Source organism: Ascaphus truei, chromosome 4, assembly GCF_040206685.1.
Source record: "Ascaphus truei isolate aAscTru1 chromosome 4, aAscTru1.hap1, whole genome shotgun sequence".
Classification (NCBI taxonomy): Eukaryota; Metazoa; Chordata; class Amphibia; order Anura; family Ascaphidae; genus Ascaphus; species Ascaphus truei.
Genome location: NC_134486.1, coordinates 43,965,534 through 43,981,961, shown reverse-complemented (window position 1 = coordinate 43,981,961; position 16,428 = coordinate 43,965,534).

Below are 16,428 nucleotides of genomic sequence, written 5' to 3'. Positions count from 1 at the left end.
AGCAATTGACATAGCGTGATAAACTTATAGCCTAGCCTTCTGGGAGCTACTTCTTTTCCCTTTGCCTTTCCTCTGTCAGTCCTGTTAGTGCAGGCAGTGGAAAGGTTAATTCCTTCCTTAGCCCTGTGTGTATTACAGCCTTGAATGATGTATCAGTATTCAAGGGTGGGCCTAGCAACTTCTGAGGATGTCAATCTGAGGGGTGGATACTGGTTGGAACACACCCTGTATGTGTGTGGGCGTATCAGTATCCGGCTCTCGCTTGCTATGAGTCAGAGTTAGAGACACTCCCCAAAGATGATAAATTCTGACATCCTCCCATAATGAGTTCAGTTCTGATCTGTTCAGTGACTCCCAGGAATGGAGTAAGACTAGAAAGAAAAGGGAGCCTCTCCACCCATGAGGGGATGGGAGGGGAGAGAATTGGGCCTGTGTCAGGGCTCTGACAGGAGGACAAAGAATAACATGAGAGGTGAAGTACAGCTATGAAGAAGGTATGTTCTATGTCCTGTGTAGCTGTACAAATAAACCATCAGAAAAGACCAGACTGTTTGTTAATGTCTCTGTGTATGGATGAACGTTAGTAGGGGCCAATCCCCTGAACATCCCCAGAGGATCCCTGCTGGCTGGAGGCGCTGCACCAACTGAGACCCAGGTAACTTATCCCGTTTCTCCCCACACCACTGTGGAGTGCTCAGCCCTTGTGAGGATTCACCATCCCGGCGTTCAAGGACCACCTCCTCACCTTACTGGCCCTCCAGTGACAGACACTCAAGATGCACATTCTGTTGGTCCTGTGACCTGCGCACGCACGGACCTTGTGCAGTCTGCTCCGGCATCTGCGGATCCTGATCCCCCGCCCCTCGCCTGGGTGGAAGACGCAGGCACTCATCCAGCCTTCCCACTGACGAGCACGGTAAACTCTGCCCTGGCTCTGTTGATCAACAGAACCAGCGTGGCAGTGACGCGCGCTCTATGCTCCGCCCCCGCTTTGACGTCTCGCAGAACCGGCATGGCAGTAACACTCTCTCTAAACCCGGCCCTCTGAAGTCTGTGACATGCTTGGGCTGCAAGCAACCTCCTACCTGATCAGGCTGCATCATCGAGCACACCTGCGTGCACCAGCAGCCTATGAGGTTTCACTTCCTGGTTACTCCCCTGTTTGCTATTGGAGCCTCCTCCTTTATATACCCTTCACTTTCAGCTTACCTTTGCTGAGCATAGTTGTTGTGACACCGTGCCTTGCCACTTCTAGTTCCTGAACCTTGCCTTGCCTGATCTTGTTGCTGTTAACCTCTCGTTGCCTGAACCCTGCTAATACCTTCCACTCCAACTCTCTCTACTCCTGATCCGGCTTTTTGACCTTTCTCCTGGCTCCTGTCCTGACCTTGGCTGAAGTACTCTTATGATCCGACCATCTCCTATCCTGCACCTGGCTACGTACCCCGACCATCCGATACTCTCCAATCCTGAACCTGGCTACGCACACTGACGATCTGCAACTCTCCACTCCTGAACATGGCAAGTACCTCAGAGAAAAGAAAGAATTGCCAGCGCCAAATCAGTCCTTTAAATAATAATACATCCGAATAAAGACCAAACCGTCTCTTGCAAAGTCCCAAAAGTGTCCTTGAGCAAACAGGCAGTGAAGGGGTCAATGAACGGCTCACACCAAATGATAGTGCAATATGTAAAAAAGAGAAGAAAACAAACAGATAATGGTGCAGTACGCAAAAAAAGTTGACATTAAAACATTAAAAACTCACACATGACAAACATAACACACAATGACAGACAGACACTAGCAAGACTATAATCCTAACAAAAATCTATTTATTAACATTGAAATACTGGTTCCGGAGGATACAGCACTTAAGTCCAGAGGGGTAAAATTGAAACCCTACTTACAGGACAGTAGATGGTAAAAGCAGTAAGGCTGAAGATCGCTCAGGTGCACCTCTCTGATGATAACTGGAGCTCCTTTAGGGATTGCCTCGTGTGGGGGATGGATGTTGAGTCGCACGAAAACCGGAACTTCCTGGTGGATGTGACGTCACACGCTGCGGTGTTACTGAAATCGCTGCTCCTCTTCCTCTCCGTTCCCCCCACAGCCTACACAACTGCTGTCAATATCCTCCACAACCAAACAGACAGCTCTAAAAACAGAATAATCTCCCAACAACGTTTCATGCACATACGTGCACTTCTTCAGGGGGTGTGGCTTGCCCTGACAACCAGCAGTTTATATACACTGCATGGGTGTTTATCTGTTTGTTTACTTCTCTTTTTTACATATTGCACTATTATTTGGTGTGAGCCGTTCGTTGACCCCTTCACTGCCTGTTTGCTCAAGGACACTTTTGGGACTTTGCAAGAGACGGTTTGGTCTTTATTCGGATTTATTATTATTTAAAGGACTGATTTGGTGCCGGCAATTCTTTCTTTTCTCTGTGGTTAATTTTCTGACTGTACAGTCAGTATTTGCCAGGCTGCCTGCAATATTTATTTCAAGTATTGTCATTATTTATATTTTTTTTTAGCGCTGTTTTGCACCGTCTTTTTTTGTTAAGTTATGGCAAGTACCTCAGCTACTCAACTATCTATAATCCTGACCTGGCCTGAACGACTACTCTACACTCTAGGAGCGCTGCATGGCTGTGGGTCAGGGTTTCTCAATTCCCTGCCTCAGCACCGCGGTCACGCTTCGTTTGTGGTGAGCTACCCGTTACAGCCCTCCTGTTACGTACAGGTTTGCACCAGCACCTAGAAGTAGCAAATAATGGCATACCCACCCTATCTCACTTAGGGGGGGTGGAACAAGGGCTACATACTATCTCCCAAAGATCCAATACTTGAGACAATTGGCCTCCCAGGAGGGGAGACCAATGTCTTATGGATCTTTGGGAGATTGTGAAATATGGGGGTGACTGGATAAGGTTTAAACAAATAATCCAATTGTTTATCACTCAGTACACCCAACAGCTTGCCTTCTTCCAAAAGAAACTGTAAATCTCTTAAGTAGAGAGAGGTGGAATCTGATTTAGTAAAGCATAGAAGGAAGTATCATATAGTTGGCGTATAGCTTCCCTATGGTAGTCCCTCCTATATGTACCACAATCGCCCCTCCCTTGTCCACACCATTAATGATTAATGATTTGTTGGTCTGTAAAGAAACAAGGGCCAACTTCTCTTCCTTTGGTGAGATTATAGTGCCCAAAATTTTGTTTAAGTGGGGAAATATCAAAACTGAATCTGCAATATAATAATTGCTGATCCCTCTCCACCCATTTCTCAGAGGTGGATGCTTGAGAAAGTCAATACGTGTGACGAAACATGTTGGAGCGTCGTGACGCAGTGATGCAGCGTGAGGAGGCGGAGCATTAATCGTGGTCTTGATACTAGAAAGCAGTAGTGTTTTCAACATAGCGCATCCACTCTAGACCTCTAGCTCTGACTGAGGTCTGATATGCGGAAGCTAACACTAACACAGAAGGGATTTTATCTTCAGCGTGTCAGGAGGCATTACTATCCCACAGCGGAACCGGACAACACGTGTAAGGAACCAGTTGCGTGTCCAACAAGGTCTGCGGTTAGTACACTATATTCAATTTCTGAGAAGGGACATTCTCTTTTGGTGATATTTGAATTCTGACTGCTTGTGCCACACAGCTGTTCATGGACTGTATCTGGCATAGATGACTTACCCTCACTGTTTGCTTAATTAGCCATTGATGCCCCACTCTCCTGCCTATGATCTATACCTCACACTGCTTGTTTACTGCTACATTTTGCAACCATATGTTTTAATTGTATGCTTTTTAATCTCACCTGAGAGCATAGGTCCAATTGACCACTCTACCTCTCAATAAATCTCATTTATTTTCTCTATCACATCACGGAGCTGGTGCTTCTTTCTTTTTGTTTTTTTTGATTGATATATATATATATATATATATATATATATATATATATATATATATATATATATATATATATATATATATAGTGACAGGGTCATTGACTCTGTATATGTTAGTAGGAGATGGCAGTATGCATGCTTTCCATTAGACGAGGGGTTAACCCAGCTTGTTAAGCAGTCCACAGGTGATTCAAATTAAGCTAATTCACCTGCTTTAAAACAGGAAGAGGAAATGCCTCTGGGGCGGCAGTCTCTCTCAGGCACAGAGAGAAGACAGAGGAGTGTTGACAGACAGACACAGGTGGCTCAGATTGAACCTGTCCCAAGGGGGAATAAAGCTCCCAGGTAAGGAGCCAACTGGTATTGTTGAACATTGTTGGGCTGGACTAGGTTAGCTAGCCAGCCAGGTACTGTAGATAGCCTGCACTTTTGTTTAGTTTGTGCCCCGACCGGGGTTAGGTTTTTGTTTACGTTTTAAAAGGGACAGAGTACCCATTGTTTTAGTTACCCTTTTTGGACTAATAAATCAACCAGCACTATTTCACCAGAAAAGTCGTATTGTCTCCTCACTTACCACGGCCATCCTGCCACACGTGGTGTCAGAAGTGGGATGTCAAACACCCTGTAAAAGGGGCGGAGCTACAGATTGCAACTGGTGGGACCTGTCCACGCGGTAACTATCAGTATGGAGGACGTTGTAAAGGCCTTAGTGCACAGCACCGCTGTTCAGCAGGAAGCTAACAAACAGGGACAGGAAAGCGCAGCTGCACAATGCGAGACAAACCGGATACTTGCAGCCCAACTTGACTTTATCGCAGAAACCCAGAGGCAGCTGATTGAACAGCTGGCCCAGATTAAAATGGACTCGACCAGTACGGCCCAGGCACGGCCCGTCCAGGAGAACATGTACCTGCAGAAAATGACACTGCACGATGATGTCGAGGGATACCTCAGGTCCTTTGAGCGAATCGCTTCCCAGGAAAGTTGGGCCCGCTCCAAATGGGCTGGGTTTATCGCACCCTTTTTACTGGGGAAAGCCCAAAAAGCGTATTGTGACTTCGACGAAGAAGCCGCAGCAGACTATGACTGTCTGAAAAGCGAAATCCTTGCAAGGATTGGAGTGACTCCCGCAGTTTGTGCGCAGAGGTTCCATACGTGGAGATACCAGGAACAGAAGCCACCCAGATCCCAGTTATGGGATTTGATTCACCTTGCATCCAAGTGGCTAAAACCAGAGGCATATAGCCCGACATGGATCCTTGAGATGGTGGTGTTGGACCGCTTCATTCGAGCGTTACCCCAGGACCTTCAACGGTGGGAGGGGCAGGGAGATCCCCTCTCTTGTGATGCCATGGTAGGCACAGTGGAGCAGTTTTTGGCTACCCGTGAACTGTCACGCCCCCCTTGCACAAACCACAACCCACGTCCCAACACGAACGGTAGAGGCCAGCGCTGGCACCAGGACCCACGACCGTTCGCACGATTTGAGCGGGTGGAAGAAAACCCGGATAGGGACAGATACTCTAAATCTCAGAAAGGGTTTCAAGAACGAGCTGGGCCAATTGTTTGTTTTGAGTGTGGGGAGACGGGGCATATTAAGGCTCACTGCCCACAGTTGTCTGAGCCAATGGAGTGTGCGTATGGCTCTGTAAAGTCTGAATTTTGTGGAGTGGTAGGTATGACCCGCGAGGGAAAATGTACCCACAACTTTCTCACCACAGTGATTTTAAATGGTAAACTAGTCTCCGCCCTGGTAGACTCAGGGAGTAATATTAGCTTGGTATCAGGGAAGTTGGTTAAGCCTCTCCGGTTACACCAGGGTGAGAAGTTGCGGGTATTATGTGTGCATGGGTGTACGCTTCCATACACCACGACTCTGATAAAAGTGAAAGTCGAGGGGCAAGTCATCCAAACTACGGCAGCAATTGTACCAAAGTTACCCCCTTCCCAAGTGTTAGGCTGTAATTTCCCTGGTTTTGACACCCTCACCAGAGGACAGCTCATCTTAAACAATCCTACTCCAGATGAGCTTTTTCCATTTACAGACCCCGAATTAGTCTCTGAGGTGTCTAAAACTCCTAAGTCGAAACGAGAACGTAGGAAGGAAAAAAAAAGAGGTACGCCTCCACCCCAGTTAGCACTGGCCACTACTATAAACGGAGGTAGACCAGATGGAGAGGAGTTGTCCGAGACAGGGCCTGTTGATGCTCAGGTGTCCGAGTTACCCATGGAGGTAACCGGCCAAACTCCAGATGAGGAAGGTTTTGGAAGTCTAGAACTTTCCCTGACTAACTTTGGTAGGGAGCAGGCTAATGATCCCCAGTTGAAAAATGGGTTTAGCCAGGCAGTAGAATATAATGGAGTCCCGGTAGAAGGGACAACCAAGGAATCCTATCCCTATTTTTGTATTAAAAAGGATTTGTTAAACCATGTGAGCCAAGAGGAGGGCCAAGAAATAGAAAAATTGCTAGTACCCAGTTCATTAGTAAGGAAGGTCCTTGAGCTAGCACACTCTCACTTGTTGGGGGGTCACCTGGGAGTAGAGAAGACATAGCAAAGAATCCTAAAAAGATTTTACTGGCCAGGGATATATAATGCAGTAAAGAGATTCTGTGCCTCTTGTCCCGAGTGTCAGTTGACAACCCCCCGACCAAGTTTGAGGGCCCCATTGATCCCTATGCCTATTATTGAGATCCCATTTGAGAGGATCGCCATTGATATAGTGGGTCCCTTGGAGAAATCTGCCAAGGGTCATCAATACATCCTAGTGATCCTAGACTATGCCACTCGCTATCCAGAGGTGCTGCCTTTACGTAATACATCCTCCAAAGCTATAGCTAAGGAATTGTTACAGGTATTCTCCCGACTCGGGATACCGAAGGAAATTTTGACAGATCAGGGTACCCCGTTTACATCTAAGCTAATGCGAGACTTATGTGTAGAGTTAAAAATACAGTTCCTAAGAACCTCTGTTTACCATCCGCAAACGGACGGACTGGTTGAACGATTTAATAAAACTCTGAAGATGATGTTGAGAAAGGTGGTTGCTGGTGATGGGAAGAACTGGGACACCTTGTTGCCGTATCTCTTGTTTGCTATCCGAGAGGTGCCACAGGCCTCTACAGGGTTTTCCCCATTTGAACTCCTATATGGGAGACGCCCAAGAGGGATTCTGGATAGCCTCAAAGAAGAGTGGGAGCAACAAGCTGTTCCAGGGAAAAATGTCGTCCAATTTGTGAAAGATTTTAAAGAACGCATTGTGCATATTACCCCCATAGTCAGACAACATTTAGAAGCGGCACAGAGGGCCCAACAGAACCTTTACAACAGACAGGCTATGGTTCGCAACTTCCGACCAGGGGACCGAGTAATGGTGCTTGTTCCCACGGCCAAAAGCAAGCGGTTATCACATTGGCAAGGGCCATATCAAGTTCTAGAACAGGTCGGCCCGGTGAATTATAACATTTGACAGCCAGATCGGAGGCAGGTAGAACAAATCTATCACATATATCTATTAAAATCCTGGAAGGATAGAGAGGTATGTCTGACGGTAGTAGCTAATAAATCCGGGAAAGGGGAGGAACCACTCGTTCGAATATCGGCAGAACTCACTCCTGAACAATATAGAGAAGCTGTAGACTTGGTAAAAAGGAACAGGGATGTATTTTCCAGCGTACCAGGGAAAACTAAGGTGATTTCCCATGATATCGTCACCAAGCCGGGCGTAACCATTAAGATAAGACTCTATAGAATCCCAGAAGCCAGATGAGGGGCTATTCAGTCAGAGGTAAATAAGATGCTAGAGTTAGGCGTAATTGAGGCGTCCCATAGTCAATGGTCCAGCCCTATTGTCTTGGTACCTAAGCCAGATGGGTCAATACGGTTCTGTAATGACTTTAGAAAAGTCAATGAAGTCTCGAAGTTTGATGCCTATCCTATGCCGCGGGTAGACGAGTTAATTGAGAGGTTGGCGAGGGCCCGTTTTCTAACCACTTTAGATCTTACAAAGGGTTATTGGCAAATCCCCTTAACAAGTTCAGCAAAAGAGAAAATGGCCTTCTCCACTCCTGATGGTCTTTTCCAGTATACTGTCTTACCCTTTGGCCTTCATGGGGCACCTGCAACCTTCCAAAGGTTGATGAATAAGTTGTTGCACCCACACTCGAACTACGCCTCAGCGTACTTAGACGATGTGGTAATTCATAGTCCAGATTGGGACTCACATCTACAAAAGGTTGAGGCAGTGTTGAGAACCTTTCGGGAGGCGGTTTTACAGCCAACCCAGCTAAATGTTCAGTCGGCCTAGCAGAAGCAAAATATCTTGGCTATGTTGTGGGAAGGGGGACAGTAAAACCTCAGCTCAATAAAGTTGAAGCCATTGAGAGTTGGCCCCGTCCCCTTAAAAAAAAACAGGTTAGGACATTTCTAGGCATTGTAGGTTACTACAGGCGATTTATACCCCATTTTGCAACCCGGGCGGCACAGCTTTCAGATTTAGTAAAGGCAAAGGCACCTGATGTTGTAAAATGGAACAGTAATGCGGAGACTGCATTTTTAGACCTACGTACAGCGCTCTGTAGTCACCCAGTCTTGGTAGCCCCGGATTTTACGAAGGAGTTTTTTCTGCAAACGGATGCCTCCGAAGTAGGTCTTGGAGCAGTACTGTCCCAGTTTGTAGGAGAAGAGGAACACCCGGTCCTCTATTTAAGTCTAAAATTGTGTCACCGCGAGCAAAGATATGCCACAGTAGAAAAAGAGTGTTTGGCCATAAAGTGGGCAACAGACACATTGAAGTATTACCTTCTAGGCAGGTCTTTTACGCTCATTACAGATCACGCACCCCTACAGTGGATGCATAGAAATAAAGAAAAGAACTGGAGAGTTACCCGTTGGTTTTTGTCGTTGCAACCTTTCAACTTCACGGTCCAACATCGGTCAGGCATACTACATGGTAATGCTGATGCACTCTCTAGGGTGCACAGTCTCGGTGCACGGGCCGCTCCACTCGGTAACGTTACACTGGGAAGGGGGATATGTGACAGGGTCATTGACTCTGTATGTGTTAGTAGGAGATGGCAGTATGCATGCTTTCCATTAGACGAGGGGTTAACCCAGCTTGTTAAGCAGTCCACAGGTGATTCAAATTAAGCTAGTTCACCTGCTTTAAAACAGGAAGAGGAAATGCCTCTGGGGCGGCAGTCTCTCTCAGGCACAGAGAGAAGACAGAGGAGTGTTGACAGACAGACAGACACAGGCTGCTCAGATTGAACCTGTCCCAAGGGGGAATAAAGCTCCCAGGTAAGGAGCCAACTGGTATTGTTGAGCATTGTTGGGCTGGACTAGGTTAGCTAGCCAGCCAGGTACTGTAGATAGCCTGCACTTTTGTTTAGTTAGTGCCCCGACCGGGGTTAGGTTTTTGTTTACGTTTTTAAAGGGACAGAGTACCCATTGTTTTAGTTACCCTTTTTGGACAAATAAATCAACCAGCACTATTTCACCAGAAAAGTCGTGTTGTCTCCTCACTTACCACGGCCATCCTGCCACAATATATATATATATATATATATATATATATATATATATATATATATATATATATATATATATATATATATATATATATATATATATATATATAAATAATGTGTGTGTGTGTGTGTGTGTAACACCCCCTATTCCCCAGCTATAAATGGTGTCACATCAGATTAGTCACTAAAGTAAATGCTCAGTCTCTCAGCCATATAGATGGTGCGTGGGTAAGTCTCCAGGAACTCCTATAAAAGAAAAGGTGTTTATTGAACAGCCATCTAAAAACAATTCATATAGACATTCACGAGACAATAAACGTGGCAAAGTATAAGCACTTTTGGTAAATTATCCACCGGTAAGTTCCTGTTCTATCCCGAGGAGTTAGAGGAATAGCTTGCAGGAAGACAGGGATGCGAGAAACGAACTGGCTAATTTGGCCAATCCAAGTACAGGTTGCAGTTTTGGCAATCCTATGAGAACAGGACAGTAAATCCAAGAACCTTCCGGTTGGAACAGGCTACATCATTCTCCTGCAAACTTAGGCTTCCTGATCCTTTAATAAACGTTGACTAATAATTGGGGCACGTTACTGACCATAAAACAATTAACTGTGACATAGACATAACGAGCTGCAGACTAGACACTACACATAGCGCTGCTTAGTACACAAGGCACAACATGTTGTATAAGTGAATGGCGTCCCTCAATGCGAATGAGTAAATATTGCAAATATTTTCTCTGTTTTCAGGAAAATCTATAGTTTCTTTTGTATTCATTTTTTTACCATATTGTACAGCAGTGTCTGTTTATACCTCTCTAGATCTTTTTTTGTCAGTATGCAAAAATTAGCTTAAAATCAAAGTTAACATGTGAACAGTCTCCTGCATGGTTTTGCTCTTTTTAATTAAAACAATTAAATTAAACAAAAAACAACTAGGAAAAATAAATTAAAAATAAGGATGGTAATCTGCTTTAAATTGCATTACAATATATTGAGCTCACTTTCAAGATAGGTCATTTTGGGGTTAGGGGGGATCTGCACCTTTAATTTACATTTGATAAGGTTGAAAATATACTAGAACTATAAAATACTTTCACATTAAATTACTACACAATCTAATAACCCTCCACCCCTCCAAAAATTAATTTGTGCAAACAAATATGATACAGTCTAACAGAAAAAAACCCAATAGTGGAGAAAATTCCAAATACAAAAAAATGGATTGCAATTTCAAGGAAAAAAAAGTTTTTGGATTTCTCTATGGGGAAAAAGAGAACAGACATAATTCTTCAGATCATTAATCACAAGTTATACTGTATACAACCAAATGTGAATATAGATAGTAAACGGGTACTTTATTAAGGTGGCCTTTAGGCTGTACTGTACACCTGTTTATGTACATAAATGTAAATCAGATTTATCTCCGCACTGTTACAAATGTCAGAGCTATGAAGGAAATTTAATACACATGCTCTAGAGTTGCCAAACAGCAAACACTAAAGATTGTTTTTGGCAACAAGCTTTTGAACGACTTCAAGAACCCTAGGAATATATGGCGAGAACCAAAGCTGAAGTTGGAATTTTTCATGGCAATGCTTAGTCGTGTATAATACGAAATTGGATCAGTATTAGTTCATAACTTTGTCTAGCATAGTAAAACAACACCAATCCATAAAACCCAGACTCCAAGATACAAAATGACATTTGAATATATTCCACGAATGGTAAATAAAATGCTCTACTACTTTATATAAACTCTTTGGAATTGTAATAATAATGCATAGCGCTCACGAAAATGTACACATAGAAAAGTTAATTGAGCTAATATAACAACAAAGACAACTAACTGAAGCAGTATTGAAAATATATCATTGGGAGAGGTCCAAGTATTCCTAACTACCCTGATAACCAGCAATGTTTATTTTTTTTAAATATATTTGTATTAAACGTTTCATGTTTGAAGTTTAAATAGAGCAAGAAGATGTTTTTAAAAGTTTAAGTCATACACCATCTGAATAAGCAACGTATGTGAATTTTGAAAGCTAACATCACATAATCTAACCTTCTTTTAAAAAAAAGAAAGAAATAAGAAATGAATGAGAGAAGGAATATAAAGTAAGAAACACTGTAAAAGAGCGTAAAGGAATGAAAAGGTTGACGATACTTTCCTTAGTTGGCTATACTTATAACAGGAGATATATGCTATTATTTTTGTACAGTATAATTATTAACCTTTGGGAAGCCGGTAATGAGTCTTGGTATCAAACCCATTTTTCTGTGAATTTCCTTGGGTTAAGAGCTGGGTTATGAAACATGTCTTGATTGTCAAAAACTATTATTTTCCAATGTTAGCTCCCCTTATTGTACAGTGGGTGTTCTGGGGGGAGAATCCAATTTCTCATAATATGTTTTACTGCAGATACTGTATAAAGACAACTCTTCAGAATTAAAGATACATAATATTAAACTTTTATAGCTTCTACTTCGTTTTGTTCCAAAAACTTTAGTAACCAGCCACACGGTTTTCTACAGGAATTTAACAACTTGGCTACATTTCCATAAACAAGTCATTGACTGAGCCACTGATTGAGCCACCTGTGCTGAAGCAGGGATATCCTTAAAACCTGACCGGTTTGTAACCCTGGAGAACTGGAGTTGGCCACCCATGTACATTTGAGACACCTTTTATCAGTAGCTCCATCATTTATGCTCTAACAAAGGGGTGCTCAACTCTCCTCAAGCCCACCCCCCATGGGTCAGGTTTTCAGGATATAACTGCTTCAGCACAGGTAGCTCAATCAGTCCTGGCTTCAGCACAGGTGGCCTAATCAGTCCCTGCATCAGCACAGGTGGCTCAATCAGAGGCTCAGTCTTCGAAGCCTGGATATCCTGAGAAACAGACCTGTGGGGTGGGGGGAGGGGGAGTGGGCGGGAGCTTGAGAATTGGAGTTGACCTCCCTTGCACTAACCGATGGAGATGAATGGGGTCACTTGATAACTTTAAAGTACATTTCTTGTAAACCAGAAGAGCAAATACTTTAAACATTTATTTCAGAAGAATGCACAACCATTGCAGAAGCCTTCAAATCTGGAAAATCATTTCTCCTGCTATTAAACATCTTTCTTCCTGCATTCACCAAAACTCCCCAGAAATCCGTCTACAGACCCATTAGCATATTTGTATAACGTCCTGCTCGCAAGTAAGCAGTTGTCAGCTGGGTCATTTGAGTTTTTTCTTTCAATTCGTCTAACAGTTCCGCAACAATTATTATTCCCTTGTCTTTCAACCACTTGAATTCTCCTATTTTCCATCCATGGCATGAGGTTGGGATTACTATGGAAGGGGACACATTTTTTTCATTCTTGGTTCTAATTTAAACATCTTTCATATTGAACTCCCCCATGCGTTTCAGCTGGCTTGGATGATTCCCCGGAGCATGACAAACTGGAAAATAAACAGAAAATATATTGTGCAATATTGTGTAATAAAGTGAAAAATAATAGGGAAACTCTTACGAAGTGCACACTTACATAGTGGAGAAAAAAAATTCAGGCATCAAATCCCATATCGGACTCTGAATTGTTTTCTTTAGCTCAACGTTGAGGTACATAGATGATGTGGTGGATGAGATGCAATGTGTATATCCCATGCATAAAAGTAAACAGCAGGATGGTGAAGATAGTAGCAACAATGTAATAAAATCAGGTAAGTATCAACAAAATGCACGCTCACATGGTAGACAGTTTCAAAAGGTATTGAAAGAACAGGAAGGGGATGTCACAGAGGTACGGTTGAATCTCGCGGTCAGCGGGTCTCACCGGCAATCGCGCCAGGGAACTGGTGCGCCGTCTGCTCCCTTGGATGCTTTGGTATCCCCACTTCCCGTCTAGTGACCAACGTGATGACGTCGATAACTCCAAATACTGATGCTTGCAGTGATTAAGCATTTCTCTCCGTGCTTCATCAGGAGTCAGCTGTTTTAACACTGGGCGGTTTTGTCTAAATATCCCTTCTAGCTTCCCATGGATACACCAGCTCCTTTTTCTAAAACTCTCTTTTTCCAAAAACCCAGTTTAGGGCATATCTAAATGAACATATTTGATTAAACTGTTTTATGTGAGGGACTGATACCCCTCCTTTTAGTTTTTTGAAGGAAGAGCTTGTTTAATATTGATTTGTTTCTTTTTGTATTTTAAATATATTCCCAAAATGTTGTATTAAAGATTTATGTTTTTTCCTCGACATGGCTTGGGGAAGCATCTGTAAATTGTATATTAATTTAAAAAATATGATTGCTTTTATAATTGCGTATCTAGCCAATAAGAATTTAGATTTCTCCGGTTTTCTAGTAGTTTAAATATGTTCATTTAATTTAGCTCATACAGATCTGATGGTATGTTAATAACCAAGTACCTGTATTTCATATAATTTTGTCTACTTTGAATGGAATTTGACCCTTTTTGGAATAGTTTACTGTGGTTGGACATAAACAAAAACATTGTCCACACATAAGGCAATATTTGCTTCTATTCTGCCAATTTTTATAACTTGGAATCTTACTGACTGTTCGTTTTTTTGCTAGCGGTTCTAGCGATACTGCGAATAAGAGGGGCGATAAAGGACATTCCTCACTTATTTTGAAAGGCTCAGAAATTAGACAGTTTTCTAGAATCCCTGAAGTGGATATATCAGGTTTATGGCTTTGAGAAAGGAACCCTATATTCCAATTTTGCTGAACACATGATATAAGTGGTCCCATGTAACTAGGTCGAAACTCTTTTCTGCGTCTAATCCTAGTAAATGCTTCTAAATTTGGTTAATTGAATTTATTGAATCGGAGTGGTTAGTACTTTTCTGATATTTACTGCATGATTCCACTTTCAAATGAACCATGTCTAGTTTTAATGTACCGTATAGTATCTCATAGTATTACTTTTAGTCTATCCAACTTAATTTTTGTTAATAGTTTATAGAGGAAATATGGGCCTATAAGATTCTGGGTTCCCTTCATCTATGTCTGATATTTAGTAAGACTCTTAAATGGGCTTCATTAAAGTCTCTTCAAGGTTTATTTTTTTCCCGGGGTTTTGTTAAATAGATTTGTTAAAACTGGTGCTATCTTATCTATTTGTATTTTAGTAAAATTCTGATGTTAACCCATGCGGGACTGGAGCGTTTACATTTTTTAAGGCTTTTCTGGCCGTAAAAACTGTTCCCCAAATGATCTTTATTCTCCTGGTTAATTTTCTCTGCACCATATAATGTTTCATATAATTTTCTCAAAATTGCCATTATTTTTGGGCCTTTTGATGAAAACATTTTGCTTATCTCTGAGTCCATTGATAAATGTTGATGGGTATTCACTTTAATAGGATTACTCAAAAGCTTGCTAATTATATTTACAAATTGATCAAATTTGTAGCTTTGGTATAACAATCTTTTAATTTCAACTTCTTTAAAGAGTTGCTCAAATTAGTTTTTTCAATTTACGTAGATAAATTTCTTTGTCTCGTTTGGATTGCTTTCTTTTTTGATAATTTGTTTATTAGTTTCTGATTTAATATCAAGTATCTTTCACTTAATATTCTCCTTCTTTAGGCCGAAATACAGTATATATTATTTGACCTCTGACACAAGGCTTTTGGTGAGTCCCAGAAGAGGTTTAGATTACTTTTATGTTATGCATTATTTACTGAAAACTGTTTACAGTATGAGAGAATATTTATTTTTAAAAGGTTCTGAGTTTGAAAAGTTTACTGGACACCTTCAGCCTTGACAAAGCACGTGAAACGTACGTCGGCATCTGACGTAATGGCGTCAGAAGGGAAACAACTGTGTTTGTGATTGCAGCACACCCGCTTTCTAAATACTCGTTTCTACCGAACAATGCTCTTTTAAGAGAGTGCCGTTTTATATATTTGTATATTTTCTGGAGATCCCTTAAGGATGATACCACTATGACTATTGCAACTCGAGCCTTATGTAAGTGACTCGCTATCCAGTAATACCGCTTCACCTGCATAGTAAATAGTAGCATGAAGTACCCCTTACCGGCAGCCCGTGCCATTAGAAATAATGGCAACCTTATCTCCAAATGTAGCAGGATGAACGCAATATGTGGTGCTCACTTGTCTTTCCCGACATCCATTGATACTTACGTTTACTGTATTTTACATCTTCTTATGGTCATGCAGTGATATTGGATTAACTGCACATAGGCTATTCCTCTATCCAGACCAATACTTTAATGTGTAGCAGCATGAATACTTCGTGTGGCGCTCATTTGTCCTTTCCGATATACATAGATACCTTACTGTATTCCAACATATATGTATGGTCATGCAAGTGATATTGGGTTAACCGCTCATAGGCTATCCCTCTATCCAGACCACTATCCAGACCACTATCGGCATTACGAGAGTGCACTACGGCACCTGTGCTGTGAGGCTGCCCAGTTTATTGCTGCTTCAAGACGGCTTCAGAGCCAAGAATAGCATGGAGCACCGACAGCTAGCACCAATATTTATAATGGTGATCCAATCTCTGTATGTATAGCAGCAATAACATTATTGTGGAGCCTACTTGCCCTCTCTGATAAAGTGTTGATGCTCTTGATTACTTTGGCATTTCTTTACAGTCATACATTGGGGTAACCATACATAGGCTTCCCCTCTATCCAGACCGGACATCCTAAGAGGTGCCTTCCTAGCCCCCCAGTACAGGGGTTATACTCAGGCATGGTCATAGGGACATGTATAACTATATGCACTCACCTCGAGGAAAGATGTCATGCCTTGTTCACCTATGATTATCATTCGGAACACAGGGTACCATAGATATTTCAGTGATCATTAGATCTCTATGTATATTCGTTCCTTAGTAATCAGGGTGCTAGCCAAATGTATCCTTCGGCTACAGCTATATTGGGACATTGAAATAGCCGCGACCGAGCACTATATTGACTACGCTACAACTAGA